Source organism: Salvia miltiorrhiza, chromosome 5 (genome assembly GCF_028751815.1).
Source record: "Salvia miltiorrhiza cultivar Shanhuang (shh) chromosome 5, IMPLAD_Smil_shh, whole genome shotgun sequence".
Classification (NCBI taxonomy): Eukaryota; Viridiplantae; Streptophyta; class Magnoliopsida; order Lamiales; family Lamiaceae; genus Salvia; species Salvia miltiorrhiza.
In genome coordinates this window covers 42847506-42857854 of record NC_080391.1, presented here as the reverse complement: position 1 = coordinate 42857854, position 10349 = coordinate 42847506, and the positions used below count along the sequence as shown (strand labels likewise).

At 38.6% G+C, this 10349-nt stretch overlaps 1 long non-coding RNA gene across 1 annotated transcript; it reads left to right on the top strand.

Annotated features, from left to right (window-relative positions):
- The first annotated feature begins 6970 nt into the window (after positions 1-6970).
- LOC131024639 (uncharacterized) lies at positions 6971-9919 on the top strand. The gene is made up of 3 exons (XR_009101964.1): positions 6971-7161; positions 9112-9174; positions 9690-9919. It is a non-coding gene; the product is annotated as an uncharacterized LOC131024639 (long non-coding RNA).
- Positions 9920-10349: the final 430 nt, after the last annotated feature.

Here is a 10349-nt window from a genome sequence, read left to right as displayed (position 1 = left end):
TCGAGATAAGCCCTAAGGGTTCCCAAACCCTAGTTTCAAAGACGGGCATGATGGAGTTGTTTCGAGCCGAGTTTTCATTTTTGAGTATTTCTTTTTTTTTTAAATGTAATAGATTAGAATTGGGTTTCCACGAATGGGTCACGAAGAACTTTATTTCTTTTATTCTGTTCTTTGCATGTCGTGGGGTTAATCCATTATGCTCTTTGCATGCTGTTTCTGTCTTTGCTTGTTAATATGTGTTTTTAACTATGCTTAGACAAGCATGCTAGGTTTATCATTTTCCTAAGCATGTTTTAGAATTCTGCGAGCATGTTTTACGTGTTGCGTTCTAGAAGAGTGTTTGATTTGTATACTGAAAGCAAGAACGTTTTATGCTTGTATACAATAATTCCTGTGTTCACTATTTTATCTCCTATCTGATTGGGTTCATGATTGTATATGTATGTTCTTTATCTCTATATAAGTAGATTATATGGTGTGTTGTAGATCACAGAAGACCGTATAATTGGAATAACCTTAAGAGATATAATATAATCATAGCCGAAATAACTCTAGGACAAGTTATTGGTTTAGGCTGCGGTATAGATGGAAGTAGTTTGTCTTGACTACTTATCTATACTGGTACGTCATAACGTATTGATAGGACCACAGTGAGATGTATTCTTCTATCTGACTTAAGTGAAGAATCAAGATCTCGGTAACTTATAAGATCTTAATACTAATAAGATTTCAGATATATATATTGATTTGCTTATCACTTTGACTTACTATGGGTGAGAGTTATATAGTAACTTGAGAACTCTGTATCTTGGGTGATAGCGGTTAATATATGATATTTGATTATCTGTATTAGTACTCGTATCCGTATAGGATAATGACATTCCCTTAAGGAGCTCAATAATGTTTATTGCGCTAAACCCTGCAGGTTGATTAAGTTCAGGCGCAATAATAAGTTTTGAGTGGTACTGCTTAAGGATTACAAAGAGATTAATTAATTGAGGCTGTCAGAGCTATAATTAATTAATGAATGTCGGATATTTTAAATATGAGGATTTAATAAGTCTAAATACAAGCCCCGACTCATCACCGGCAATAAATGGGTAAGTCAGTATCGGTTCTCAAGTGGAATGAACTGATATTTATAAATTAATTATGGTCTGGGTTGACCATAGATAAATTAATTTATTTGAGGCCCATCTTTATTCCTTGTATCTGGTCCCTGGACTGGCCCAAAGTCTCCTAGCCCAGAAAGAGCTGGAAATCGTCCCTAGCCCTAAACCTGCGCCCCCTCCCTCTGTATTTTCTATTTAAATACAGTTGTCAGCTCTCAGAAAATATACACTGATAAAATTAGAGTTTTTGAGAGAGCTGGTAGGCGCAGGAAACGTGTGGGATTTTCCACCTTGGGACTTTCATAGCTCGTTGTCCATCCAACGGTGAAAGCTGAGCGGGATACAGTCGAGAAGATCAAAACTGGAGTCTTTTGATATGATTATCAACGACCTCTGCATCCGCTTTACAAGTAAGTATTCCTAACACCTACGTGCAGCTGTTAAATTCATAGGAGCATGTTTAAGATTAATCGTTGTATGATAAATTAATAATAATCCAAGAAACGATCATCGGACAAACAGAACGTTAATTCAATTTAATAATCCTTCAATTGGTATCAGAGCCCAAGATTAATTTCTTGGCTCTATTATTAATTTATGTACGATTAATAATGTGCGTTGTTTTTACTGCTGTTGTTCTTCGTGGTCTGTTGATTCGTGGAATACGTCGTTTGACGTTGTAATCATTTTTACCGCGAGAAAATCCGTGGTTAGATTAGGATTTCAAATTGTATTTGTTTTTCCATAGTAATCTGTAAAACTGAGGAACGAGACAAGAACGGCGACGATTCAACGACGATGAACGGTGTAAGGAGGCGGCGCACGGAACCGGGCACATGGGGCTGCGGGCGCCGAGGGGCTGCGCGCGCGCGGGTGCTAGCACGCCGTGCTCAGCGTGCCCAGGCAGGCGCCGCGCGGCCGCTGCTGCTCTCAGTTCTAGACGTGCGCTGGAGGCGAGGCGAGGCGGACTGGGGCTGGGCGAGCGACGGGGAAGCAGCCGGCAGGGGCAGTGCGCGCCCGGGGCCGCGCCTGCGCGCTCTGCGCGCTACCGCTGCTATTGCCGCCTGCTGGAGCTGCTGCCGCTGCTGTCGCCGTGCGCTGGAGCTGCTGGAGGCGCTGGACTGCTGCTGCTGCCGGACGATGCTGGTGGGCTGCCGACCGGGCGGTCGTTCGCGCTGGTGGCTGGCACGCCGGGCTGCTGCGGCGGCCGGCTGCTGCCGAGCGTAGGGGGCTGTTTTGGGAGGTGGCGGTGGCAGCTAGGGTCCCTAGCTGCGTATCTCAAACCCTAGGGGGCCCAAACCCTAGTTTTTCCAAAGACGGGCCTAATGTGTTCGGGCCGAGTTTTAGTTTTTGGTTTTTCCTTTTATTTTATTTTTATTTAAAATAGAATAGATGTTGGGATTCCACGAATGGGTCACGAAGAATTTTGATTATTTATTTCTGTTCTTTGCATGCCGTGGTGTTAATCCCTTATGCTCTTTACCTGCTTTTGTTCGTCTCTGGTTGTTAATATGTGTTTATTAACTGCGCTTAGACAAGCATGCTAGGTTTATCGTTTTTCTTAAGCATGTTTTAGAATTCTGTGACCATGTTTTACATGTTTCGTTCTAGATGAGCATGTTTAGGATTATGTGTTGAGCATAACCTTTTGAAAGAAAAAAGACTAAGCTTAATAATTTTATGGATGATTAAAAATTATTTAGATCTCCACAAGCGGTCTCTAGACAAAGTGTTTAGCAATATGAGTAACGGTCCACCCCACGTGGCTTACTTCATGTTTGTTCTTTCATAAGTTTGTCAGATGAGGTTTCTATAAAAATATTTAAATCCATTAAAGTAGTGGGAGTTATGCAGTAACCGTCCACCCCACGTGGCTTACTTGTATAATTTTCACGAGTACTTTAGAGGATGGAATTAAATAAGATAACTAAGAAATTAAATTGAATGCGGCATGGTCCGAGTGAGTATGTCAAATTCGAAAATTTAATTTCAAAGTTAGATTGCGGTTATTTTGAAATAATTTTTATTCTTAAAATTATATAGACCTCCACATGCGGTCTCTAGACAAAGTGTTCAGCAATATGAGTAACGGTCCACCCCACGTGGCTTACTTCGTATTTGTTTCTCATAAGTTTGTCAGAAGAGGTTTCTATAAAAATATTTAAACCATTAAAGTAGTGAGAGTTATGCAGTAACGGTCCACCCCACATGGCTTACTTGTGTAATTTTCACAAGTACTTTTGAGAATGAAATTAAATAAGATAACCAAGAAAATTAAATTGAAAGCGGCATGGTCCGAGTGAGTATGTCAATTTCGAGAATTTAATTTTCAAGGTTAAAATATGGTCATTGCTTAGATATCATATCAAGTACAATGTACAACTCCCCAAGGAGTCCCTTCTTGATGATGATATGGTCTAGTTAAGGTGCCAACTATTAATTTCTTTTGTCAAAAGGTTAAGTTGACATGGAAATTAAATGACTAGGTGAATAGTCTGGTTGAGGAGTTCGTGTGTAACTGTCCACCCCACGTGGCTTGCACATGGAATTCTTTGAGCCGTTGGAGGTTTCATTAATATTGTTTTATCAAAAGGTTACAATATTATTGTTACGAACTATATGCTTTCATGTTTAAATTGTTTACTTTCAGATATGTCTATGTCTCCGATAATTAATATTCTAGCTAGCAATCCTCTCACCGGTCCTAACTATACCGAATGGAAACGCCACATAATGTATATTCTTGACACTGATGAGAACAGTTTTGTGCTTACCACTCCACGTCCCGCGGCCTTAACTGATCAGTCGACTGATGCGGAACGTGAGGCGCATAGGAGGTGGCACAAGTCGAATAATATGGCCAAGTGCTATATTATGATGACTATGTCGCAAACTTTGCAACTCCAGCATCAGGGCATGGACGACGCGACTACGATCATGTTAAATCTCTCTGAGGTTTATGGGGAGTCCGAAAGATCTGCCCGCTTTAACATGATGAGAGAAATCTTAGCATGTAAGATGAGCGATGACAGTTCTGTGCCTGATCATGTCATGCATATGATAAATTTGTTTGACAGGCTTGATCTGCTAGGAGGGGGTATCGAAGGCGAAGCCAAAGTCGATATCATCCTCAACACTCACCCAAAATCTTATGAGAACTTCCGTCTCAATGTCGTTATGAGCAAGGTCAACTATACTCTTAATGAGTTGTTGAATGCTGTAGTTACGGCGGAGGGAGTCATGGGCACGCGGAAAGGGAAAGAGATTCTTGTCGCTGCCAAGGGACCTACTTCTTCGTCGAAAGGCAGGAAGAAGAAGTGGAAAGGTCCAAAGGGCAAGATGGACAACGAAGCTAGTGGGAGTGGCAAAGCCAAAGTGGACGGCCCTACCGGTGGCGTGAAGAAGCCGACGGGAAAGGGAAAGTGCTTCAAGTGCGGCAAGACTGGGCATTGGAAGAAAGATTGTTCGATGCTCAAGGCAAAGGGACAAGGTACGTCACAAGTTCTAGTAACTGAGACATGTTTAGCTTCATTTTCTACTCATTCATGGGTAGTGGATACGGGGGCAACTGATCATGTTTGTTACACCTTGCAGGGCTTCAAGCCGACAAGGCAGCTGGAAAGTGATGAGATCACCATCTCCATGGGCAATGCGTCGAAGGTCGCAGCTGTTGCTATTGGAGATTTATCTTTATGTTTTGGTGATGACATTTTAGTTTTGAGAGATATTTTATATGTGCCGGAGTTTCGGCGGAACATAATTTTTGTTTCAAAATTGTTTTTGGATGGATTTTCTGTTACTTTTGATAGAGGCGTCTCTATCATGAAAAATAACATGACTATTTGTTCTGGAATTTTGAACAACTCTCTCTATACTATTACATGTCCAATTAAAAATTCTGTTCATGTTGCATCTACATCACAAATCTGTCCTAATCCGAATAAGAGGAAGTATTATTCTCATGAACAATATACGCATGCGTGACACCTAAGGTTAGGCCACATCAATCTAAATAGGATCCAAAGGCTCGTTTCAAATGGAGTCTTGAAAGACTTTCAAGCTGTTCCATTTAGAACCTGCGAATCCTGTATAGAAGGAAAGATGATGAGAAGGCCTTTTAAGGCCAAGGGGAATAGGGCCTCGCATGTGTTAGAATTTATTCACTCTGACTTGTGTGGACCGATGTCCACAAAGGCTCGTGGAGGGTATGAGTATTTCGTCACTTTCATTGACGATTACTCAAGATTTGGGTATATTTACCTACTTCAACGCAAGTCTGAATGCTTTGAGAAATTCAAAGAATTCAAGGCAGAAGTGGAGAAGAAAAGGGGTAAATCTATCAAGTCATTGCGGTTTGATCGCGGTGGCGAATACCTCGGAAACGAGTTCTTACAATACTTGTCAGAATGTGGGATTACATCCCAATTGACTGCACCGGGTACTCCCCAACAGAATGGTGTAGCAGAGAGAAGAAACAAAACTCTTATGGAAATGGTACGATCAATGATGAGTTATGCATCATTGCCTATTTCGTTTTGGGGATATGCCTTGGAAACATCGGTTTATTTGCTAAATAGGGTACCGTCCAAATCGGTTCCTAAAACTCCTATCGAGTTATGGTCAGGGTGTCAGCCCAGCTTGAACCATATAAAGGTATGGGGTTGTCCTGCATACGTGCTAGACAAGGAAGCGAAGAAATTGGAGCCTAGATGCGAGTTAATGCTGTTTATAGGATACCCTAATGTAACACCCCGTACTTTTCCTATGTTGTGAGATAGTGTCTTAGCACTATAAAGAGTACTGAGATGACGAAATACAAGACTATTTTTTTTAATGAACAGATAAGACCGATTATCTTTTAAATAGTGATACGAGTGAATAAACCGATGATGGAGTTAGAGTGATGAGATTTGAGAAATGAGTTGAGATAGAGATGCTGATTGAATTGAGTTGAGATTTTATTTTATTTCCGACTACCGGGAATAGATTACCAGATACCGAGTTATCAGAGATTGACTGACCTATTAAGAAAATAGGAATAATGAGTTGACATAGAGTCGAGAAAGAAAGAGTGAGAAGCTTGATGAGAAGAGTCGGTCAGAGAGACGTCTAGTTTGTCTGTGTTTGCCGACTGCTTTGATGTGATGTTATGTGAATTTACGTGACTGATTGATTATGTGATTTTTGTTACGTGTGTCATTATGACCAAGTTATTATGATTTTTATTTGAGACTTTAGCATTTGGAAATTTGATTAAGTTTCCAAAGCAAGTGTGGTTTATTTTATCGAGAAATCGAATGATGCCGGTTTATGAAAATTTTTCCAAGCATAATATTTTTAAATTATTTTTCCTACGAAGAGGAATATTATAATTGAGTGAGTGCACTAATATTAGTGCTATAATTATTTTATTTTGGTCACATGAATAATTATACTATGGTACCTTATTAATGAGTAACATTTCCATAGTTATTGTGATTTTTATTTAATCACCCTTCTCACACTTTATTTTAATTTCTCTACCATATGTTAAATGCCTCAAATTGCTAAGTGTAGAGATTGAGAGAGTAGAGATTGAGAGTGTATTATTGAGAGAGTAGAGATTGAGAGTGTAGAGATTAGAGAGAGAGAAGTGTAGAGATTGGAGAGAGAAGTGTAGAGATTAGAGTGAGAGAGATCATGCATTAATTGCATATATTCCCTAAGATCACAAAATATTTCATAAGATCTTCAAATCTCCCTTAAGATTCACAAGATCAATTTAAATCTTACAAAGTAAATTCTCTCTCCCTCACTTCACAATTTTCGGCCACTCCACCTCTCTCCCTCACTCATCATTTTCGCCCAACACCCTCATCTCCTTCATCTCTCATTTCCACCATTTTCCTCCATTAAAGAAAACCTTCGGAGCTTCCAAAAATATTACCAAATACCTCAATCCACTCTAAAATATTCCATAAACACATTCTAGCCACTTATAATCAAGAGAATCCTTGAAGAAGAGCTCCAAAGTTAGAGTGAGAAAGTGTGAACTTTGGTAAGAATTTGGGTAAGTGACCATGTTTTTCCATATATCTTGCTTGAAGGATGTTGTGTGTGTGTTTTCTTGAATGATTGAAGCAAGAAAATCACCCCCTCCCTATTTCAAAATTTTCGAAAAAAGTGGGTCTTCAACCCTTCAAAAAATTTTCCTTTTCTTTTCTTGATTTGGGGTGAAAAATGAGACTTATATGATGTTTGTTGATGATTGATGTATGTTGTGAAATATGTGCCTTCAGATGTGAAACTTCGATGGAAGTTAGTTTACCCAAAAATGGAAACTTTTGAGTCAATGAGTTAAATGATAAATTGATGATGTAAATGAGTCCATGAGATGTATATGATGATGATTGATGGAGTATTTTGGGTATATGATGTCAATGGATGATTTTGATGTGAGTTAGTTTAATAAAATTAGGGATATGTGTTTTTATGCCCTTATATGTAAATTGATGGTTTATATGTGAGATTAATTGGTTAAAAATGATAGATCTATGAATGGATTAAAGATTCATATGTGTTTATAAATTTTCAAAGAGTTTAGTTTAGTAAAAAAAATTAGGACTTTTGGGTCTATGTGTTATTAAGTGATTTTGGCTTAAGATATATGTTTTTAAGCATGATAGTAGTGTCTTTGTACCTTTGATTAAGTCTATTGTAGGCTAAATAAAATTTTGACATAGTTTAGTTTGTATGAGTTTTTGAGTTCTTGTATGATGTGAGTTTGATGCTTGATGAAATGAGGTCTAAATTGCTCTATGACCATTATGTGAATTTTTGTCATGTTTTGTTAAGAGTTTTATGTTGATACATGGATTTTCATTAAAATCTAGTTTACATGATATAAAGAGAATAAATATGGGTATAATGAGTTATATGATGTAAAAGATCATGTTTGAGTATTTGAGTAAATTCGAGCATGAAAATGAAAGAGAATTTGTTTGATACGTTCGTTGAAGTGTTTTCCATGAGATTTGAGTTTATGATGAAAGAAAATAGTCGAGATTGAGTATTATGAGTATTATGTTGCACTTGAATGTTTTTGAAGTGCTATAAGTGCTTAAAATGAGCTTTGATGAGTTTGCCTTGATGAAATGTTGAGTTGAGCATGTTTGCTTGTGTGTATGTTTCGGAGTCGTTTTTCATGACGCACTGACCTACTGTTTGCGAGGGGTGTTTGATGCCCAAACACCATGAAAAGTTTATGGTAAGTATATTTGAGAGTCTTCAGCATACCGGTAAAATTTCAAGTCATTTGGACTTCGTTTACTATTTTTATAAAATGTAAAACTAAAACTGCTATGTTCTGCCAAATTGTTCGGTGAGTAGCTAATAGAGTCACCTTTTCCAGTAGCTTTACTTAGTGTTATGGAATCCAAACTTTTATGATTGAGACCTGAGTGTCTTAGCTAAGTAACCACCAAATTTCAGACCTTTTTGACAACGTTTACTATTTTTCAAAAATCAAAATGTTCGGTTGCTAAAAACTGCCGAATATGGTAGACTGTAGTAAAACAGTTATATCTCCTAAAATACTTGGGGTTTTTGACCCTACTTTTTTTTAAATGAAACTAAACTCAAAGAGGTTTCGTTTGGTATATGTTACGACTCCAGGGGAGTTCTGTACAGAGTCTGGTAAGGTTTTGAAGTTGGGTCAGTGCAGAGTGAAGTTTGTTTTTGACTTGTTTATGTGTGTTCTTCATATGCTTAAGTGTTTATGCTTGTTTATGTGCTTGATTGCTCTGAGTTTGAGCCGAGTTGAGAGTTAAGTCGAAAATAGGACGTGTGAATCCTTAGAAGCCGAGTATGCCTAGGGATTGAGTTTTATTGGGTAAATAGATGTGGAGTGAGAAGTTATAGTTTAAGATGAGATTGGATTTAGAAATTGAGTTTCTGACTAAGGTTTGTTTTATCACATGAACCTTCGATGACGATGACGATGTGATGATGATATATGAAGGCCCGAGCGAGACGAAGAAGTAAGTTGCCTGATTTTCTTTCCAGGATTAGCGAAGGACTTCAGGTGGGCAATATTTTGAGTATACATATATCGTATGAGCTTTCTAAAATGATTTGATGATGTTATGAGTTTATCAAATGATTTGAGATAAATGATATTTGAGAACTGTTTGACTTGCCAATTTTTGATGTTGAGCTTGTATGTTACCCTCTACTGATGAGACGAATTCGGTCCTGCCACAAGCGGGATTTTGTGCACAGAGGTGACTGTGAGCCGTCTTCGGGTCGGCCGGTCACGGTACTCGAGAGGGAGGCCTACTTCTCGGTACCTTTGGTGATAAATTGTAGATGTGGTACTTACATGTTGAGTATTTTGATTGCGCAATCGTTCATTTGAATATTTATGATGCATATGTTTGAGATTCAGCTTTCACAGGTATATTTATACCAAAATCCCTGTGATTTGCTTAAAACTGTGCCAAGTTCAATTTATAGCTCTAGGAGCACCTTTCTTGTTTTTCGGCGTTTGTTCACTGAGTATTATGTACTCACGCCCTGCATGTATTTCTAAATGTGCAGGCTAAGCGAGGAGCGAGATTGGTTTGGTGCTAGTGGGGGAAATGTTTCAATCGATGTAATTATATTTCCGTATTGCCTTCATGTTAATAGAGTCTTGAGGATTGAGATACTTTGTTTTCTTTTGAAATCAAGCAATTTACTCACGGTTATGTGTCTTCATACATGTAATCGATTTGCCTTTTTGCTGCGATACTCTGCATATTATGCTTCCTTATGAAAAATGAGCTATACCCGCTTTGTTTTTGTTCGTGAAATTCCTGATAATTAAAAAGTTATACGACGTTGACGATTTTACCCTTGGGTTCATTTATGATGATTTCCTTAACACCTTTTGATGCAAGCTTCCGCTTGATGCATGGCCTATACATCTTATCTTTTATTCTTTAAAAATAGTCGTATCGATACTCGTACCCCGCTATTACTAGCGTCGGGATTTCGGGCTGCGACACCTAAGGAAACGAAAGGCGCTTATTTTTATAATCCTAAGGATCAGAAAGTGGTTGTTAGCACCAACTCACGATTCTTGGAACAGGATTATATAAATGAACATAAGTCAAGGTCCGAGATTGTCCTTCAAGAAATCGAAGGCAATGGACAGGCGATTCCATCACCCCAGCCAAGTGTGCAAGTGAATGCACCGCAGGATACTGCACAAACCAT